Genomic DNA, 21,655 nt, shown 5'->3' with positions numbered 1-21,655 from the left:
TCGATCCATTGTTTTGCACCTCTGAGAATACCTCTTCCTCCTAGCTCCTCAGTAGTAACTCGAGGATTAGCACCCCTCCTTCCTCTTCCCTTAATGGTATTTGTAAATTAACTCAACCCTCCTTCTTCCTTTCCTCATGCCTTTTTTCCTCCAAGGGCCAGGGGTCGTTCCCCCCCCCCCCAAATCGAATGTCGCCGTCAACCTTTTCTCATATTCCCCCTGGCAGAAAAACACTTCCACGCCAAAGGCCGAGATCCTCCTCGGTGGTTGGAACGCTCTACCTCACCACCTTTCTCCCCCCCTCCCTCCGCGGCTATCCCGCCGCGCTTTTTTTCTCTCTCCTTTTCTTTCCTACACATCCTAACATGCTCTCCTTTCCCTTCCGAGCGGGCTGATTGGCTGTTGCTAGCGGCTCCTCTCTCCGGATTGGCTAAGCCACGCTTGCCCCTCGCTTCGCCTTGGTTCCATCTAGACTTGTTGTCTGGGCTTCGAGGCTGAAAGTCTGAGGCGGGAGGGGGAACTGGCGCTGCTCCGACGAGGGAGAGGGAGGAGAGTATCATTCAGTCACGCTCGGCTGTCTGGGAGGCGCTGCGGTCTCTCTTTCTCTCTCGCTCCCCCCTCCCCTTCTCGCCTCAGCGGCGGTGATAATCGTAGTAGTAGCAGCAACAACCGTTCTCCGCCGCCCTCGTGGGCCGCGAGCGCCCTCCCTCGCTGTTGCTTGCTTTGCTCTCCCGCCGCCGCCGCCCTTCTCTCTGGGGAAAGCGGCGGAGACGCTGGAGCGAGTCGCCTGAGGGAGCTGCCGAGCGAGAGAAGCGGGGCGGGAAAGGCGAGAGAGGAAGGAAGGGGGAAATGTGGAAGAGGAGGAGGAGGAGCCGGGCGCGCGAAGGAAAGAAAGCCTAAGGAGGCGAGCGGGGAAGGAAGGAAGGAAGGAAAGAAAAGCGGGGGGAAAGCTCAAAGAAGCGCCGCGCTGTTCCCCCCCCCCCTTCCACCGCGTACGGCGGCGCTGACGGGGGGCTGCGGCAGGCGCTGCTGCGGCATCCGGAGCCCGGCCTATACGAAGCGGACGCAGAAGAAGTGGTGGTGGCGGCAGCGCTGAGAGGACTCGGCCTCTCCCGCTTCGGAAGAGCCGAGGCCAGGCTGCTGCGCAGGCACTGCGGCCCCCGTTGGTTGCTCTTCAACCGCCGCCGCCGCCCCCTCGAGAGGGCAGGAAGTGACTCTTCAAGCCGGGACTGGGCGGTGTGTGTGTGTATGTGAAGCACACCTGAAAACCGCGTATTTGTCAAAGCGGAAAAGAAGGCGAAGGCGCCCCAGATCCCCCCATCGAGACCTCCTTTCCCCTCCTTGGAAAAGTGAAGCGGCGAAAGGGGCAGAAAAACAACAAGAAAGGAGACTTTCCCCGCTTCTCGGGGGCCTCCCTTCGACCGTGTAGCGAGGTTGGCCTTCCCCCCCCTCCTCGGCTTTTTCTCTCTCTCTCTTTTAACTTGAAGAAAACTTGGTTTGGATTTAAAGCGGCGCCGAGTGGCGAAAGGGACCCGCTTGTAGATGGAGGAAACCCGGACGGCCGAAGTGTAAGGTGGGCCAATCGTTCGTCGAAAGTCCGAATTTGTACGTGGGGGAGTTTGGGGGGCGGTTGTTGAATGTTTCTTGGGGGGGGGGGAGGAAATTGCTTGGCGCGGGAGGGAAAAGTTAAATACTCCCCACTCCCTCCGGGGAAATCCTGATCTGCTTCCTCGCGTAATTGATTTTACGATACAAAGTGTACTGGAGTTTACTCCGCTTCCCTTTAATCCTATGAAAAGTTGCAATGGACGTTATCCGCCTCGCTATATGTACTTGTTTCTGACCGAAGTGAAGTGAAAGAAAGCGGATTTGATGGGGGGGGGGGGAGAGGAGTGGAGGCGGAACGGGGAGGGGGGGTTTAAAGCTACTCAAACAAGAATTTCTTTGTTCCGCGGTGGAAGGTAGTGTATTGGCAATGGGAATGCTTGATTTTTCGCCTTCGTGATTCAGTTGAAACTTATTTCTGAACTAGGCAACTTTCCCTCTTTCATCTGTTGATATTATAGTTGAAATTCTTTCTACTTGTAGGTTAGAAAAGTTAAGAGGTGTCGGACAGGAAAGATCCGATTCCCTCCCTCTATTATTTGGTAGTTAAGAAGGAGTAAGTTAATACAGCTGGAAAGGCCTGATGAACTGCTTTATGAGAGTTGTAGTTCCTCTCCCATGGCCTGCAGTTTGAAGATACACTATTCGATAAGTATTTCCAATGCCGGTTAAACAAGTTTCTTTTTCCGGTCAATTAATCGAAAACTTTTCTAGAGTGTCTCAAAGTTGTAGTAGTTCCGTCGGCCAGAGCTATATAATAGTAACCTAAAAAAGAAAATAATATAATAAATAATAGTATTTATTGAGCTTTGGACTAGACAGTTTAATTTGGGAATAATTAAGTAATCCGGAATCATATGAAGGTAGTTTAAAAACATTTTTAAAAGTTTTTGTAAAAAAAATCTTAGATTTTTTTCCTGTATGGAATTAAAATATCCCACTTGTGGAATTGCTTAATGTTGATTAGGCAAGAATCAAGAGTGTTTTATTTGAGCAAAATTGTAAACTATACATCTGATAACTGTAAGTAAAGTATGTTTTGTATTGTAAACACATGTTTTTATTTCTATAGTTTCCATGGTTTGAAAATAATTTCCCCCCACTCCAGTTAGCTTTGTCAGAGTATATCAGAGTATACATCTGATATAGCATGATCTGAGCAAAGATTACTTTGTCATCCAACAATATTCAATAAAATAGATGGTAATGAAATTTAACTTCCTTATATGGCTTAGTCATGAACTTGAAACAGAGTACAGTACCTTTAATCCTTTAACAGAAAAGGATCATTTCAAAAGCAATATTCATTCTTAGCCTTCATTTTAAATGCTGAAGGGGACAAAATGTATAACTATGAAAGTTACAGGTATAAACTTCACATTTGTATTTTGAACTGTTGGAATCTTTTCTACTTAAAACCCTAGAAAACATTAGCCACGTTTTGAAAATTTGTGTGTCTTGATGCAGTTTTTAGCTAATTCTGATGTCATAAAAATCCATTATTTTAGTGTGAAATGATTTATTGGGATTCTTACTCCTGGAAATTGAGAGTTTATGATACTGAATTATCTATTTTCTTTGGTTGACTTGTCTATTACATTTTTAATTGATCTTTTCAGGACACTGCGTTGCTGCTCTCTTTCCTTTATTAATGTACAAAACCTTTAGTTTTGGTTAGAAAAATAATATATACAACCTATTTTTGAAATATGATTAATAATCATTTTACAATTGTAGCCTGTTTGAATGAATACTTTTCTTATTAAATTTTTGGGTGCTTCTCAGTTTATATTTTGCAAGTGTACTGTTGTCTAAACAGGTCTAGTAATTATTAATGTGCCTACATTCATAAGACTATGTGCCACTGTTTCAGCCTAAGTAGTAAGTAACAAGAGAAACTGTTCAAGCTTTTTGCAGACATTTTATTAATAAATCAAATGCAGAGTCTATTAATTTAGAGACATTCCTTTCTGTTCCCTTGGGGAAAAAAAGAAAATAGCAAAAAGAGTAATCTATGCAATTGGTGTAAATAATAGTGTGAATAGTCACAACAACATATCTGGGAAATACCACTAGGGAAACTCAGCAGCTTTAGAATATTAAAGAAACCCTCACTTTTTCTATGACTCAGTTTAAAGAGGTGGTATTAAGAGCCTGTCTGCAATGCCCCTGGAAATAAGTAAAATAACCTAAACATGTGGATCTAGGCCTTTCATTAGATAATGCCCAGAGGGCCTATGAAGTCTATGTGCTCCTGAAGTTGTAATGTTTTCCTGGTAATTCATTCCTGTTAAGGCAAGTCTTTTTGCACTTTGCCAGCTGCATCCTTTGAAAGAAAAGTAAATAAATATAAAATTTATTAAGTAGTGGGATTACAATTAAAATATATCAATCTGATAATAATTCAATCTTTCTTTAAAGAGATTGGTAAAAATTGTGTCTGACTGCTGAGATCTGTAGGTCTGCATGTACTGTCAATATTTGACGTACTGTTGTTTCAGTTGCGCATAAGGCAATGATTAGAAGGCACATTCAGTAAATTGGGATTTGCATCTGTTTCTACAGCTGCCACCAAAGTATTTTGGTTCAGGCTTGTCCTATATTTGTGTATTTGTTCAGAAACATCCTTTGTAATAGTAACAATGTTTTGCTTACAGCAAACCTAGTTGCCATATAAAGTTTGGATCTTCTTTGAGCATTAGAATTTTTAACTGCAATTTTCAAAACTTGCAGTTTTGATGAGCTTATCATACATTGATTGACTATTACCTTGGGTAAAAATTCAATTTCTGTTTCTGGCTCTTCACCCCCACCCCTCTTAGTGTGTTCATGTTAAGTCTTAGAATTTGCTCAGTGTGAAATACAGGTGATCGTAAATTTGCATAAGGATAGAAGACAATATTTTATTTGTATGTTTTGGTGTGTCACTTGAATGCCAAATACATGTTGAATTGCAAATTGCTCAAACAATGGATTGGAAACAAATTTGTTTTTAGGCAAACAGAAATTGTTGTTTCATTCATGTGAGAGATTTATGTAGCACAGACTTCTATTAGAACAGAACTGAGGCAGTTTATACTGCTTTCACTATTACAGTACATCAATAGTCCACCCATACCATCTTCTTTCTAAATTAGAGGGGGGAAGTGTTGACAGACCTTCAAAGGGGAGGAGGAGGTACATTCTGTAAGTCATCTGAGTCCTCGAATTATGACTACAATTAAGTCAAAAGTTTATGTTCCTATATGAAACATTCGTTAAGTGAGTTTGCTCCATCTTATGACTTTCCTTGCCACAGTTGCTAAGTGCGCCATTGTATTTGTTAAATTAGTAATAGGGGGGTTAAGTGAATCTGGATGCCCCATTGACTTTGCTTACTGTCACAAAAACTGATCACTTGACCTCAGGACACGGCAACCGTCATAACTATGCCAAGCATCTGAATGTTGATCACATGACCATGATGATGCTATAAATATGAGTATGAAAAATGGTTATAAGTCACTTTTTTCAGTGCTGTTGTAACTTGGGGTCAATAAATAAATTGTTGTAAGCAGAGGACTACCTGTTTAAAACCAATCTGTTAAAATAATCAGGACTAGGTTTTTTATGCCACTGAGTTTTGCTATATTTATATTTTGCTGCTGAGACACTTTTAACAATGAGGGAGGGAAAGGACAAATTTATGGCCAGAAGTGACCTGTGTGGTTTTCAGTAGCTTCCTCCTTTAATTTTATTATAAATGGGTAGAAATAGCTATTAGGCAATAGCACTTAGACTTATATACTGCTTCATAGTGCTTTTTACAGGCCTCCCTAAGCAGTTTATAGAGTCAGCCTATTGCCCCCAACAATCTGGGTTCTCATTTTACCCACCTCTGAAAGATGGAAGGCTGAGTCAATCTTGAGTTGGTGAGATTAGTTATCATTTCAAGTGTCCAAAAATACTTAATTACTGGAATACAAATAATGTTTTCAGAAGGTGAGATTTTAAAATCTATTTAATAATCATAAAGAAGAACATTTGGTATCGGGCATTCCAAACTGAGATGGTAAAATGAAATTAGCCCATGCCCTGGCAACCTGTTCTGGTTAAATTCACAGAAAAGGAAAAACAAACCCAAAAATGTTTTAATGATAGATAACATGAGACAAAAGGAGTCCAGATAGAGATGATATAACTGGGACAAATGAAGTCTGTATGAGATATTCAATGTACATTAATTTGAGGAATGGAGCAAGTAGAAGCAAAGAGGAAGGAGCTACATGGCCTATCACAGATTATAAGCTATTCAAGTAATAAAAGAGGAAGTATTAAACATACAGTATTGTTCTGTTAAAATATTTTAAAAAACCACTTAAATTCATAAATTTAGCTGATATTTATGAACTCATTCGTCGACATATTTAGAGTAACTAAAATTATATAACCAACAATCCCAAAATCATGTTTTATTCAGTGAAAACATATTTTTGCTCTAATGCTTTGACATATTTTAAAAAGCAAAAGTGAAACTCAATAAAATGCCAACACCATAGAACTTCTTCTTTCAATATATTTTGTAGACTTGGAATGATTTTTCAGAATTTGAGAATGTGGGAGAGAAGAGAATTTGCCTACTTATGGTTTTGTTTTGTTTTTGTTTTTAAAAAAATCATATTTGGGGTTTTTATTCTGAATAAATTTATCAGTGTCTTTATTGCAGCAAAATCAGTCTGAGAGAAAAGGCCATTATTATATGCACTGCTATTTCTGTGGATGAATCTCTTTGTTCTGAAGTTTATTCAGGTTAGTGTGAATGAGGCAACAATGGCTTTCTTGACTAACACATTTTATAAAAAGTGTAAACTTATCTGTAATTCATTTTATCAGGGGCCCGGAGTGGTTATTTTATTACTAAACCATAACCACAGCTAAAACTAGTAATATTAGATTTTCTGGACCAATCATTGCTATTAGCTCAGGCTTCCCCCTACGAAGCAATATGATTGGCCAGCAGCTTCCAATGTGAGCTGCAGAATGTGCTTTTTGTCCAAGAAAGTTCTTCAGCTCTGACTAGATGGTGGAGAATGGAAGGATTTATGCTCCTTGCAGACAGCTGGTTATTTGAATTCTGGTCATTTGAATTCTACTTATTTGCACCCACCCCAGGGATAAAACCCCCAGGCACAAACTGAGTAAAGTGGTATATTCAGTACAGTGCAGTGAGCCAAATCTGTAGATCTGTACATTGGGGAAACAAAACAACCACTTCATAAACACATGGTACAACATAGGAGAACAAACCCATCAGGACTAGATTCAGCAATCGATCTGTATTTAAAATACAAAGGCCACTCTAGAAAAACTAGAAAGTCCAGTTGCTTCTTGAAAAAACACCTTTGGTGTCCCCAGTGATGGGCTCCTGCCAGTACGGCTAATTGTGTGCGGCTCCGCAGCTCTGGCGTGGAAGATTGAGCGCAATTTTGCTTCCTGCACCTGTACAGGTAGCAAAAAACCTCATTGAAATGTGCCCACAAAATGCGGGGAAGCAAAAAAAACAAACCCTTGCTTAAACGCATACACATACACATCCCCGTGCAAGATTTTGCTACCTGCAGAGGTGCGGGAAGCAAAATTGTGCTCGATCCCGCAGTCACGTGCCAGAGCTGCGTAGCTGCGTGCAATTAGCCGTACCGGCAGGACCCCACCACTGGGTACCACAAATTGGATAACAATGGTTTTTCATTGGTAAACAACCCATTGCCAAAACAACATGGATATATTTAAATTAATAAAGTGTTTTACTTTGGGTAAAATGGACTTTCTGGCAAGTGGTTTTGGGTAACCAAGGGAAAAATTTGGGAAGCACTAGCCTAGAGATCAGGTCTTTGCATGCTGGGCCTGTCTTCTATCAGTTGACAAAGCCTGCTGTCTTAATAACCACAAAAACTATTGGAACTGCTCTGGCTAAGCAATGTGGACTCCTGATATTTCACCGAATGAACTGCATTGCTTATGTAGCGCTTACCCTCATAAGGGTCGCTCATAAGCCTGGCTTCTCCTGGCTTTCTTTGGATGCCAGTCCACCCTGGTCCTTCTCTGATGCACGTCTACTTGCCAGGGTCACACAATGAAGGGGTGGTCAGCCTCCTCTCAGCAGGCAGGTCATGTGACAGGGTGTTATTCGAGTGGCTGGTTGGAGGTTCTTCCTCTTTCTCTCTCTTCACTCTCTTTTGAATTGCCTGCTGGGCTCTCCTTCCACGGCCTCTGCTCCTTTGTTGTTTCCTCTGCTTGCCTCCTTTCACTCAAATGCTTCTCTTTCTCAGGCTTGCATCACAGAAGCCTCTCCTGTCTTATCCTCTTCTATCAAGCTTGGCCCACAGAAGCCTCTGCTATCCTATCCCTTTATTTCTCTCAGGCTTAGTCCATAGAAGCCTCTGCTATTCTATCCCCCAATCTCCCTCAAGCTTGCCCCACAAAAGCCTCTGCTATCTTATTCCCCTTAGGCTCTCCTCCCTTTTTTTCCTTCCCTCAGCCAAACCCCTCCTCCCTTCCCTTGGACTTCCTCTGTCTCCACCCTTTCCTTCCAAACCCATCCTTTTATTCCCTCCTCCTTCCCCTTACACTTAACAATTGAAATGCCAGTCCCAATTATGATAGTTAAATGAGGACTGCCTATAGACTCCTGACTGAAATGGCTTATTCGACTTGTTTGGGAATAAAGTCTTTGCATCTTTTTTGTTGACATGGTAATCCAATATTTTTTAATGGCGAGATTGATAGTTTAACTATATGATCTCTTTGCTTTTCAATGTCACTTTGATAATTACAACTAAAAAGTATTTTATCAGTTTCAGTTGACATACTGTAACATTTCAGGCCACATATTAAAGTACAATAGTAAGCAAACTTCATGCCTACGTGTAAGTGCACCTCAAGAAAATCTCAATTGTAGATGAGATTGTTTGCAAACAAGTTTCAAATAGCAACAGTGTTGTCAGTTCATGATACAAAGATTGTCAGCCAGCCCACGTTCAAAGCAATCTAAATGTTGAGAGTTAGAAGATTCAGGGCTTTAGGAACATGGAAACATATTAGAATAAGGGTACCCAATTAAGACTCAGCTAATGCAGACTCTTAAGTAGAGCTTCTGCCAGGTGAGAGTCAATCAAAGTTAGGAATGCCATTACCAGGTAGAGTTACATACAGTACTTTTGATTTTGCTCAGATATATAGCATGGTATGCTTGAGGATTGGGCAGTCAACCAGCATAGGAACCTGGTTGTGAGAGGAGCTGCTCTTGATTATTGCTGCTGAGGCCAGTCTCAATAGTTTATTGTCTTCTGAAGTTGAAATCAGGAAGTCTGCTCTGATATATTCAGAGCAAGCTTTCTGATTTCAGAGTCTTCCAGTTTGGGTTAGCCCTGACAGTCATTATGCCTAATTCCTTAGAACAGTGATGGCAAACCTATGACACGGGTGCCACAGGTTGCACGTGGAACGATATCTGCTGGCACGTGAGCTGTTGCCCTAGCTCAGCTCCAACATGCCAGTGAGGTGATTTTTGGCTTGCACAGAGGCTCTGGGAGGGGGGGTTGGTTTCCAGAGAGCCTCTGAGGGGGTGGGGGAGGGCATTTTTACCCTCCCCCAGCTCCAGGGAAGCCTTTGGAGACTGGGGAGGGTGAAACATGAGCCTCCTGGGCCCACCAGAAATTTGGAAACAGGTCATTTCTGGCCTCCGGGAGGCGAGGGAAGCTGTTTTCGCCCTCCCCAGGCATTGAATTATGGGCGTGGGCACTGGCACATGTACGATAGCACACGGCCACGCTCTTTCGGCACCCAAGGAAAAAAAGGTTTGCCATCACTGCCTTAGAACATTAATCATGCTTCTATTGGGAATGCTACAGTACAACATTTGGTTGTACAGTATTGTTACAACCATGATTGTAGTCAGGTAGTTGCTAGTGTACTGGTCAAAATACATCTGTGACAAAACTATTTGAACAGTTTCAGAGGGGATCAATATTTATTTATTATTTATTTATTTATTATTTAGATTTGTATGCCGCCCCTCTCCGTGGACTCGGGGCGGCTCACAACAAGGCATAAACAAATCGTAACAAATCCAAATAATTTAAATATTTTAAAAAGTTTAAAAGAGAACCCCAATATGCTAACAAACACACACACAAGCATACCATACATAACTTATACATGCCCGGGGGAGATGTTTCAGTTCCCCCATGCCTGACGGCAAAGGTGGGTTTTAAGAACTTTACAGAAGGCAGGGAGAGTAGGGGCAGTTCTAATCTCCGGGGGGAGTTGGTTCCAGAGGGTCAGGGCCGCCACAGAGAAGGCTCTTCCCCTGGGGCCCACCAACCGACATTGTTTAGCTGACGGGACCCGGAGAAGGCCCACTCTGTGGGACCTAATCGGTTTGCTGGGATTCGTGCGGCAGGAGGCGGTCTCGGAGGTATTCTGGTCCAATGCCATGAAGGGCTTTAAAAGTCATAACCAACACTTTGAATTGTGACCAGAAATTGATCGGCAACCAATGCAGACTGCGGAGTGATGGAGAAACATGGGCATACCTAGGTAAGCCCATGACTGCTCTCGCAGCTGCATTCTGCACGATCTGAAGTTTCCGAACACTTTTTAAAGGTAGCCCCATGTAGAGAGCGTTACAGTAGTCGAACCTCGAGGTGATGAGGGCATGAGTGACTGTATATATTAAGATAAGAGTCACAAACTTAAATTGTCTTGAGTGCAGCATATTTATAAGCCTGAGGATCACAAGACTGAAAACCTTAAAAAAATTATATAGCAATCGTAAGAAGTGACGATAATGAAAAATGGTATGATATATAATTAAACATAAATCAATAAAGTAAAACGTTACTGAAAAAGTCACAAAGTCACTGTGAAACAGTGTTCCCTGTACAATAATGCTGTGAAACCTGAGCCACTTTGTTGGTGATGGTTTTTTAATTACCATACTTTTCAAAGTATAAGACGCTTCGGAGTATAAGATCCACCTTAGTTTTTGGGAAGGAAAAAAAATTCTGCCCCTGCCTATTAGCATCCATCTGTATTCATCTGGCTAGCATCCTGTCAGTGTGTGTGAGAAAGTTGAGGGCTGTTTTGAAAATTGAAACAGTATTTTTTGCTGGGTGAGCAACAAGGAGAAAGTTTGGAGCCTGGGTGGAACTTAGCTCTGCAGCTCTGAGTCTGTGCTGAGCTGAAAAGTAGACTGCTGCTCAAAGCTGAAACTGAAACTGTTATCTGCCTGCTTTTGGTATTGTATATTTACTTCATGTGTTACATTATATATAAAGAGAAGTTATTGAATCCTGCTGAATCAGTTACTTGTGTGTGCTTTCCGGATGTGATTGCTGCTGCAAACTCTGATACGTCTTTTCAGCAAATAGCAAACAGCCTGGTTAGCTTCAGCACATTATTCCAGCCTGATTGAGCATGAGCAGCTGATTGGTGGACCGGCCTCCCACAACCAGCTGTTCCAAGCTACTGGGATTGCCACAGACCTCACCAGATTGCCATTGCCTCTGTGCCTTGCATTTTTGGCTACATTCGGTTTATAAGGCACATCCAAATTTTCACTCTTGGGGAGGGAACTACGTCTTACACTCCGAAAAATATTGTAATCAGGTCACTAATTTGGGAGTAATTGGGGGTTCATATTCATAAGGGAAAGGTTCCCCTGCACATGCGTGCTGATCATTTCCGGCTCTAGGGGCAGTGCTCATCTCCGTTTCTAAGCTGAAGAGCCAATGTTGTCCGAAGACACCTCCATGGTCATGTGGTCGGCATGACTCAATGCCGAAGGCACACAGAGCACTCTTACCTTCCCACCAAAGTGGTCCCTATTTTTCTACTTGCATTTTTATGTGCTTTTGAACTGCTAAATTGGCAGAAGAGGGGCGGCATACAAATCTAATAAATAATAATAATAATGGGCGGCACTAGGGATTCAAACTGCTGAACTGCTGACTTTCTGATCAACAGACTCAGCGTCTTAGCCACTGAGCCACCGCATCCCTACTCATATTCATAGATTTATATAATCTAGTAAATGTATCTCAGAGCAACAAATATTGATTGTTTTCCTGATTTTTCCAGAAGAAAGACATTGACGATGGGGCAGCCTGGTCCTCAACTGCTTTCTTTTTTTCCTTACCTCCTTCCTTGGGCAGCATTTAAGTACTTAATGGTAAGTGCTTTGGTGTTGCCTTAGGTGCCAGATTTCATATCTGGCCTAATTCTGTGGTTTGGCTTTCTGTTGTTATGGCCTGAAGGCAGGGAGAAGCTGTTTTATTCTAAGGCCAATGTTTAATGAACTCAATCTGTATAGTCTGGAGGACAGAAGGAAAAGGGGGGACATGATCGAAACATTTAAATATGTCAAAGGGTTAAATAAGGTTCAGGAGTGAATTGTTTTTAATAGGAAAGTGAACACAAGAACAAGGGGACACAATTTGAAGTTAGTTGGGGGAAAGATCAAAAGCAACATGAGAAAATATTATTTTACTGAAAGAGTAGTAGATCCTTGGAACAAACTTCCAGCAGACATGGTTGGTAAATCCACAGTAACTGAATTTAAACATGCCTGGGATAAACATAGATCCATCCTAAGATAAAATACAAAAAATAGTATAAGAGCAGACTAGATGGATCATGAGGTCTTTTTCTGCCGTCAGTCTTCTATGTTTCTATGTTTTGTTGTTTGACCCTGTTCTTCATGACTGATTTATGTTAGCCAGGAAAGATTGACTGAATCGGGTGCTATGATGAATGCATTGTTGCATATGTCCTTACTGAAGACCCCATGCCCATGCCCTCCCAAAAGAAAAAAAGAGGAAGCTCTGCCAGACAAAACTTAGTCTGGATGCTACTGAGCAATTGATAACATCTTGAATAAAATGTAATTGTTCAGTTCCGGATAATCATGGGTTTGTCGAGCTATTTTAGTATGAGTTCAAATATGATTTAGGAACTGAAACTGCCTCAGTTACTGTTGTGGTCTTTATTGGAAAATGAGCAGAGAATACAATCTTTCTTTTTCTCAGTCTGTGAGCAGCTATATAATATTAAATCTGCTCTCAAACACCCATGGCCAAAGCATTTTTTCATTTTCTCTCTAATAGTAGAGTCAACAACAAGTATTAGAAAAATGCATGCATGAAAAATGCCTCCATTCATATGATTGCCAGGTACGAAGTTCAAATTGAAGGCAATTTTACTTTTCAGTTGTTAATACTTTTCACATTTGATGTATACGTCTAAGCAAACTTAAGTCATATGATTAAGATTTGCTATTCATTTGGTTTAAAGTAGAAACTGGAATGACATTTTTTCTTGCATGACTCTTAATGTACAAGAATAATTTAAAAGGTATTATATTTCTGTCTATATTTAATTTTATATAGAAACATTGAGACATTTTTCTGCTGAATCAGATTCAAGTAACGTATTTTAAAATCAATTTGTCAGTTTTCCAATTTGTGTAAATATGAATGTATAGAAATTATATATTTTTTTCTTTTAAAAAATTTAATCCAGAAAAAGAAAAGCATAAAAGTAGACATATAGAAACTATGTAAAGCTGAGTAAAACATTTTTTACTTTTTCATGAGTTCACTGTGCATGACCAAAATTTTCTTTCAACATGTAAAGGCAGTTACATTGTACATTATCTTTGTAAAGGTTCTCTTAGTGTAAATTTAATACCATTCCGCACATTTTCTCCATATATCCATATTTATATTGTTGGGTTGTGATATATATTACAGTTATCCAAAGTGAATTGCAATCTACTTCTATTGTGTCCCTCCCTCTTAAATTCTCTTGTTCTTTGCTGTATGTAATAAAGATTAAAATTTGCAGTGAAGCATTGGAACTTTAGAAGAATGTAGAATGATGGTGGCATTTAGCTACTTGCTGGTAAATAAGTGGCAAATGTAAAGTAGCTGGTGATTACCTCTCTAGAGTATGCAAGGCAGGTGTAGCAGAGTTGTAGGAGAAAGGTTTGGAAACCCCCATGTGGATCAGTAGTTCCAACACATATTTTGCTTTATTTTGTATTACAATTTTTTTTCAATCCTTCTTTATAATACATGTGCATTTGGTTTTGGGAAAGGTAAAGAAACAGTTCATTTGCTGTGTACTTTGGTACCAGCTATGTGTTTTCTGATGAATAGTTATGTCTTTTCTGAAGAGTGCATGGAAGAATTGATCTTTAATGCTGACATTTATAACATACTGTAGCCACGTTAAGCTAGACAACAACAATGAACAAACAACCCACTCCCCCCAAAAGAATTTATTTAAAATGAAGCAAAGCTCTACCATACAGTTTACATGTGATACAACCACCAAAGTAAGTTCCTCTTGCAGAGTTCATAGATAGCTTAAATTTGTTAGGGCAATGTTGAAAAAATAAACTATGTAACGCACCCCACTGGGGAGGATTCATATTGATTGTTATTTAGCACAGTAGACACATACAGTAGAGACAACTTGAATTTATTGTCAAGTTGGAAAATATTGAAATTGGGAGAAAAACATTTCTCTGAGCATCCATTTCCATCATAATTGTATTTGTTTGCATATAAATGATTCAATTTTTTTTTTTAAAACCATTGAAAACTTTGGTGTGTTTATGTATAACTGTATGGAAATTCAATTAAAGACTGCTTTAAAATTATTAATATTTATGGTCCAGTTACTGTGAGAAATATTCATCTAACAGACTCTTGAAATATTCATTGACAGTGCCCTTTTCTACAGTTTTATATTGTCATATAAAAGAGTTTAGCTTTTAATAATACTTTTTCTATTATAGCTTTGTTTTCAAATGACAATTTAAATGTAAAAAAGATAAAAGCATAAATTGAATTAGTAAATAGTCTGCGGCCCTACAAAGACTCAATAAGCATATGGGAATGGATGCAAACAATAGTTTTGTATTCAAGCGGAAGGTATACAGTATTTGAGTTATGTAGTAGAGTAGATTTATATTAAGGTGAATCACACCTCCCCCTGCCCCAATATCAATAGTGGATATGTAGTTACAACCTGTAGTTGAATCACATTTTTGACATTTGCCTGTGAAATGTTGCCCTCCCCTGACATGTTATTGTGATCTGGGTGCTTGTCAATCTGTTTTCACTTACTACCAGAGTGCTAAATGTCTACAATTTGTAACCTTTTTTGCCAGCTTTCCCAGAAAGTCAGTGGGGAAACTGGCTTGGAAATTTGAAAGCTGTTGTCTAGTTTGCTGAGGGATTTCCCTCCCGCCCATACACAGGGGGATGGGGCAGCAGGAAAATCCTTTTGACTGACAGGCTGCAGAAATAAAACTTATCAATCCTTGCTTTGTTTCTTCTGCCCAGTGTAGCATTCCCTCCCACACACGCAAGGAAAAGGAGCCTCCTCTAAAAGCCCGCAGAAACAGAAATCAGATATCTCACATTCCGAGAAACTCCTGTTTCTGGAGTTCCCCTTCATGCATGGAAGTGAAAAGAACGCCTGTGGCAGACTGCAGAAATGAAGTCTGGATCCCCAAAATCCCCTCAGGTTCCAAGTAACACCCCCAATGAATGAAAGAAAACTTGGAGGCTTGAGTTTCCTCAAAAGTTCCATTTTTTAATATTTAGATTTATTATTATTAACTAAAACCATACAGAAACCCAGAAAAATTTGGCAGCATCCATAATGAAGAAGGGAATATAATCTAAGAGTTGCAGGAGAGGCTAGCATCCAACCAGCCTTAATTTTGTGTGTGTGTGTGTGTGTGTTTGTTTGTTTGAGTTGGAAGGGATCTTGTAGGTCATCTAGTCCAATCCCCCGCTCAAGCAGGAGTTCCTACACAATTCGAGACAGATGGCAGTCCAATCTCCCCTTGAAGGTCGCAAGTGCTGGGCTCCCACAACCTCCGCAGGCAAGCTACGGAGAGGGGCGGCATACAAATCTAATAAATGAATGAAATGAAATGAAGCTGTTCCACTGGTTGATCGCTCTCACTGTCAGAAAGTTTCTCCACATTTCCAGGTTGAGTCTCTCCTTGATCAGCTTCCATCCATTATTCCTTGTTTGGCTTTCTGGTGCCATAGAGAACAGCCTGACCCCCAGTGGCATTCTCTCAAGTATTGGAACACTGCTATCATGTCACCCCTAGTTCTCCTCTTTGCCAGACTGGCCAAACTCAGTTCCTGCAACTGCTCTTTGTATGTTTTATTTTCCAGACCCTTTATCATCCGGTTTGCTCTCTTCTGAACTTTCTCTAGAGTTTCAATGACTTTTTTGTAGTGTGACCAAAACTGGATGCAATTCTCTACATGTGATCTGACCAAGGCTTTGTAGAGTGATACTAGTACCTATCTGGTCCTTGATTGTATCCCTCTATATATGCAGCACAGGAGTGCATTGGCCTTTTTGGCTGCTGTTGCACACTGCTGGCTGCAGTGTTTTTATTAGAGATGAGGCACATCTGGGAAAAACCGAATCTGAAAGTTTCCGATTTTCCATACCCAAAAGATCTTTGATCTAGTCAATCAGAATAAAACAACCTAATAATAATAAGCCACGATATCTAGCTCCCTCTTATGGCCACTTGCATCATTACAACCATTCTGTAGCATACATTTTAAAGCTATATTACATCAATCCATACAACCATAGACCATACATTGCTGGCTTGTTTATATATTATCAACCCAACCATTTGGACAGAGTACTAACATGAATCAATAGTAAATATGGCTGTCTGTGAATAGATGCTCACATTTATATCATTCTATGCTTTTATATCTACATCATGCTTTGGAGAATATTACAATAACTTACATTTTGATAAGGTTGCAATCTAATTAAAGACATTACATAAATCACTAGGCTACAATACATTACACTATCACAGTGTTCATTTTTGCAGGGTGTAAGACACAGGTTTCAAACTCAATTGTGTAAGATCTGGAAGCAAACTGGTAACCAATGCAGCTTGTACAATAATGGTGTTATATGTGCAATCCTGTGGGGTCCCAGAACTGTGTGGACCACTGTGATATTTACCAGCTGTAGCTAGGTTCCAAATATCTGTCAAGGGTATATCTGTCAAGGGTATGTAGAGTGTATTGCAGTAATCTAGCCAAGAGAAGACTAGGGTATGAGTGTTCATGCACAAGGTTTCATGATAAAGGTGAGGGCGCAAAGGCCCTCCTAGCTATGAGGATCCCCCATTGTGCACAACAGGTCTGTCTGAGATAGTGCAACCCCATGCAGAATGATGATAAACAACTGGATTCTGAGGTCACTTGCATCCACCATCTTGTCGGTTCAGCTGAAACCTGTTTTTTTTTAAAATAAGTATTTTTATTGATTTTATAATATAAAAAACCCCACACACAACATATAACAAGTAACTCACCATCTGAAACCTGTTTTCGCCCATCGAGACCCCTATAATCTCCAGGCATTGAGAAAGGGTGGCCACATCCCCCCTTGGATCACCAGGAATGGAGATTTAAAGCTAAATATCATCCACATCTTATCATCCATGGTGTTGCTCCATGTTACATAGAATTTTTTAACTTTATGCACATCATTATTTGAAAAGATGTTTTTGATTCTCCGTACTGAAGGAGCGGGTCCAGCAGTCACATGGGTTGCTCATGTCCAATCCGGTGGAACTGAGCCTAGTATTAAAAAAGCTTGCCGGATCCGCCCCTTCCCCAGAATTCGCTCAGTTCGCATATCCTGCGGTTGTATTGTGATAGCTCGTTCAACATTCTAACACCTTCCCTTCGATCTTTCCTTCAAAAAGTAGTAAGATTTATTGTCTTTATTTAATTACTTGCACTAATTGCGCCAGCCGTTTAAAAGAAAAAAAGAAAAAAAGCGGCTCGGCTTTTTTCCTTGGGAGAAGTTGCGGTTTCGTTTTCCCCCGGCGGTTTTGCCGGTTACGATTCCTGCGGCCGCTTGTGGATTCTTCTAATCCTTTGGCCTGGAGGTCCTGGTGCAAGTATTTATCCATTGAATTATTGCTTATTTATTGTATACAAAATATTTAAGGGCTTATAAAATACCTCCTGCGGAGTGAGACGCCTTCTAGTCTCCTGGACTTAGTCGATCGCTTTTCCCTTAAGAAATTCTACGGAGCGATCTTTTCGGCGCGAAGGCCTTCGCGCCCTTTTTTTAAAATCTAGGCCTCTCGTGTTGGCCTTCTGCCAGCCGCGTAGGCCTCAGTCCACCGCGTGGATACGGGAGCGGGCCTTGGGGGTCCCAGGCTAAATTCTCCACCGGCTAAGCCTCCAACCAGAGTGCCTTGGTTTACTTAATTACAAAGTTTAGGGAGGCTGGCCCCGCTGGATTTGGGGGCACGAACTCTGGGTTTGCCCAGATTGTCCTCACGTTTCAGCAGCTTCGAGGCCTCGAAGCAGGATCCATTCCTCTTGGGAAGTCCTTGAAATCTTCTCCTTATAATTCAGTTATTGGCTCAGCCTTGTCTTCTGTTAATTGTCAGACTATGGCTACTTTTCCCAAGAGAGGCACAACTAAAGGTCCCAGAGAGGCCAGGCCTACAGGCGATGAGATTACTAGTATCCCCCAGGCCTCTTCCTCCTCTTCTCCAGGGGCCCGCCCCTCGACCAAGGTCACCAGGGCCGAGAAGAGAAGGGACCTAGCCCTACAAAAAATCCATGACAAATCAGCAAAACGTTTGAAAGTGCAGGCCCAAGTAATCAGTAGTCAAGACCCACCAGAGGCCTCTAGTCTGCCTCCTTCTGGGGTCCCTGTGTTATCTCTGGATGAGCCAAACCTAGACAGACCCCAACCTAACCTATGGGGCATAGGTCCAGAGGAACCAGATATTATTGAAGATTCCCCCCAGCCAGGATCCTCCCAGGCCTTTAGGGATTCTTCTGCCATTTCTGCTGATATTTCCAGTTTACCTCCTGAGTTCCAATCTATTTTTGCTGTGTTGTCCAAAGCCATTGATGCCAAACTCTCCTCCATCAATGAGCTTCCTTTACCTCTCCCTCCTTCTCGTTCCTCCCGCCCCTTGGGTTCTTCCCCAGCGGTCAGAGCTCCTATTCAGGATGATTCAGAATCCTCCCAGGATGAATATGAGGATGTAGAGGAGGATGAAGACCCTTTTCAGGGCTTATCAGAGGATGAGGAATCCCAAATAAAAGTCCCTCCTCCAATTACTATTTTTCCTTCTCAACTATTCAAATCTCTCCTCCTCAAAGCTAGAATTTCTACGGGATTAGCGGCCCAGGAGAAACAAGCCTCCACTTCCACTGATCCCCCGGAGGAGAATTTACCTTACTTCACAGAGGAACAGGAGGATAACGAGGTAATTCCTATGCCTAAATTGTTTAAAGATGCCTTACTCAAACAGTGGGATTTTCCAGCCTCTGGCCTTAATCCCTCCACCAAGGACAGAAAGTTGTATAAACTTTCCTCTTCCTATGAAGAGCTTCTATCCTTTCCCAAACCAGATGAACCTGTCAAGATTCTTCACTCGGCAGCGGCTGTGCCAGGCGAGGCGGAGGAAGTCCTCCGCCCAGAGGACAAGCGCATCGAGCAAATGCTCAAAAGAGGATTCACCGCTGATTCCTGGGCCATTAAAAGTTCGGCAGCGGCCTCCTTCTTCTCCAGAGCCATGCTGCTGTGGCTTCGCCAACTTCAACAGCACATTCCTCCCGATGACTTGAGAGGTCAACAAGACTTCAACAAGGTCTTTGCAGCTGCCCAGTACGTGGCTGATGCCACCTTGCAATCTACTAGATTTTCTGCTAAGTCTATTGCAGCCTCTACAACGGCAAGAAGACTCCTATGGATTCGCCCTTGGCAAGCGGGAGTTCGCCAAAAGTGGCAGTTATCCCAGGGCCCCTTAAAGCGCGACCTTCTCTTCGGTGATCTTCTGGATCCACTCCTCACGGAGACCACGGACAAGAAGAAGGTTTTGGGTCCAACCACCAGAAAGGTTACCAAAACGCAGTCCTTTCGTCGCCCAGGGCGCCAGCAAGATCAAGCGGCTTCCTATCAGAGATCTCCAGGTCAGTATTCCCCCCGCTTTCGTTCCCAAGGTAGGAACTCCAGGGGTAGAGGGTTTCATTTCCAAAGGGGAGCTTCCTCTAACAGGGCTTCAAAAAAACCTAGATGGTAATCTTACCTCCATTCCCATAGGGGGTCGCCTAGCTCATTTCGCCTCTAATTGGCGTCTCACCTCCAAGGACCCTTGGGTCATTGACACTGTTCAAACAGGCCTTCTTTTAGAATTTATTTCTCCTCCCCCTAAACGTTTTATTTCCTGCCCTTCTCCCAGGTCATCCTCAGATTGTAACCGTATGGAGGAGGCCATTTCTCATCTTTTGTCCATCAGAGCCATTCAACCGGTCCCTTCTGGTCAGAAGGGCCTAGGTTTTTACTCCATCCTATTTATGGTTCCAAAGTCCTCCGGAGGTTGGAGAGCCATTTTGGATTTAAAGAAACTAAACCTATTCATCAAATATAGGAAGTTTAAGATGCACTCCTTGTCTTCTATTTTGGCCGCCATTCACTCGGGAGATTTCATGGTCTCCTTAGACCTCACTGAGGCCTACCTTCACATTCCTATAGCCAAATGCCACAGAAAATTTTTACGTTTTTCCTTTCAAGGCAGGCATTTCCAGTATAGGGCGATGCCATTTGGCCTTTCCTCGGCCCCTCGGGTCTTTACAAAGCTCTTGGGGTCCCTGGCGGCCTATATCCGGGCGTCTCCCATCCACATTTTATGTTATCTTGATGATATTTTAATTCATGGGAACTCCCTAGAGAGAGTGAAAACAGACCTTTCTGTCACCATGTCAGTCCTTCAGGACCATGGATTTTCCATCAACTTTGATAAAAGTCACCTCCAACCATCCACTTCCATTTCTCACCTGGGATCCATTATTGATTCAAAATCCTCCCAGGTTTTTCTCTCTCCCGAGAGAAAACTCAGTATAGTGGAGTTAATTTCTAACATTTTATCTAATCCTTCAGTATCCATAGTTACTCTATCTTCCCTTTTGGGGAAGATGGTGTCATGCATAGGCATCATTCCCTGGGCTCGCCTTCATGCTAGGGAACTCCAGTGGCTACTGTTGCCTTTTCAGAGATCGGGGCACAGCAACTCAAATCGACGCATTGTCATCCCACTGAGTGTTCGCAGATCCTTCAAGTGGTGGAAGTCTCCGGCCATGGACAGAGGATCCCCGTTCAGGTGCCCGGATCAATTTGTCATCACCACAGATGCCAGTCTATCGGGATGGGGCGCCCACGCCCAGGGGATGATAGCCCAGGGCACGTGGTCCCCGGAGGAAGCTTCCAGGCCAATCAATTGGCTAGAGTTAAGAGCCGTTTCCCTGGCTCTGAAGCATTTCTCTCCTCGCATTCCCAACCGGCACGTTCTCATTCTCACCGACAACATTGCCACAAAAAGCCATATCTGCAGACAGGGGGGCACGAGATCCAAGGCTCTCATGAGGGAGGCCCTCAAGTTGGGCCTTTGGGCGGAAAAACATCTCCAGTCGCTCCTAGCCGATCACATCTCGGGGAGCCTCAACGTCCAGGCGGATTGGCTATCCCGAGCAACGATAGACCCAGGAGAGTGGAACCTCCATCAAGACCTGTTCCATCAAATCACCCTCAGATTCGGCCTACCAGTCCTGGATCTCTTCGCGACCAATGCGAACGCCCAACTCCCTCGCTTCTATTCCAGATTTCCATCCCCGGGAGCGGAAGCAATCAATGCCCTCCGGAGTCCATGGCCTCCAGGCCTACTCTACGCATTTCCTCCAATTCCAATCCTCCCGGACGTGATTCACAAGGTCCTCACCGAGAGGGCCCGAGTAATCTTAATCGCCCCTCATTGGCCCCGCCGGCCCTGGTTCGCGGATCTCCAACAGCTGTCCGTTCAGGACCCTTGGCGACTCCCCGTTTCGGGGGATATGCTGCGGCAGGGGGCCTCTTTCCATCCAGACCCGGAGTGGTTCCACCTCACCGCCTGGCTGTTATCAGGAGAGAT

General features: G+C 42.5%; 1 protein-coding gene across 2 annotated transcripts in view; it reads left to right on the top strand.

Annotated features, from left to right (window-relative positions):
• The first annotated feature begins 483 nt into the window (after positions 1-483).
• Positions 484-21,655, top strand: part of ERBIN (erbb2 interacting protein) — a 99,895-nt gene continuing 78,723 nt past the window's right edge. For both annotated transcript variants that reach the window (XM_070743269.1, XM_070743268.1), the window contains exon 1: positions 484-1,573. The gene's annotated coding sequence lies outside the window, so the exon portion shown is untranslated. The remainder of the gene's footprint in view (positions 1,574-21,655) is intronic.

This window comes from Erythrolamprus reginae, chromosome 2 (genome assembly GCF_031021105.1).
Source record: "Erythrolamprus reginae isolate rEryReg1 chromosome 2, rEryReg1.hap1, whole genome shotgun sequence".
In the NCBI taxonomy this organism is placed as follows: domain Eukaryota; kingdom Metazoa; phylum Chordata; class Lepidosauria; order Squamata; family Dipsadidae; genus Erythrolamprus; species Erythrolamprus reginae.
This window is presented reverse-complemented; position numbering and strand designations above follow the sequence as displayed.